Source organism: Microtus oregoni, unplaced genomic scaffold (genome assembly GCF_018167655.1).
Source record: "Microtus oregoni isolate MIOR12 unplaced genomic scaffold, Mior012 000013F_ref0000133, whole genome shotgun sequence".
NCBI classification, from domain to species: Eukaryota; Metazoa; Chordata; class Mammalia; order Rodentia; family Cricetidae; genus Microtus; species Microtus oregoni.
In genome coordinates, this window is record NW_024543072.1 from 45845994 (window position 1) to 45846767 (window position 774).

Below are 774 nucleotides of genomic sequence, written 5' to 3' on the forward strand. Positions count from 1 at the left end.
CTAATCCCAGCACTCAATCTCTGTGAGTTTGAGGCCAGCCAGGGCTATATAGAGAAACTCTGGCTTGAAAAACAAACAAAAAAATGTCATTCCTACCCACTTTTTACTTGTACCTACAAACTTGAAAAATAGTTAGCAAAACTTTATGTGCTGCAAGGAGTGACAGGGCAGTAAAGTCCCATGGTCTAGTGCTTAGGGGTCCCTGTCCCCAGTTAACCTGAAGGACCACCAAAATGTGCTTTATCGTGTGAGTTAGTCTTGAATAATACATGTAAAGCAGCAGAATTTCTCTCTTAATGGGCAGCAGACTGCCTCCTGAACACAGCTTGTCATCATTCAAGTGCTAGTGACATATGTTCAACTATTGAACTCTTAGTAAATGTCCATCTGACAAGGCAATAAAGAACTATTATTCTAAGAGCTTGATTCTCATGGAACTGATTTCATGGGTGCCCAATTCAGCCTAGCTTCTCTTTACAATGTGTATGTCTTCTGAATTACATGTAAATTTGCTTTTAGCTTCTGGAATCCAAACTCTTAAGGTTCAGGAAGAATAATATTCCCACTCAGCCATTGGGCTTAGACACTGGTAATCCTGGTCTGTTTCATAACAGAAAGGTGCACCCATTGACGTACAGCTCCAGGAATCCTTTTAAAGTTCAACACATTTGGCTAGCCCAATAAGACTTCTTCATTCCCCTTCCAGAATATATGCATCTGCCCCTTCTCATCTACAAGGAAATCTTTATCTCAAATTCTCATTTCTGTGTGACA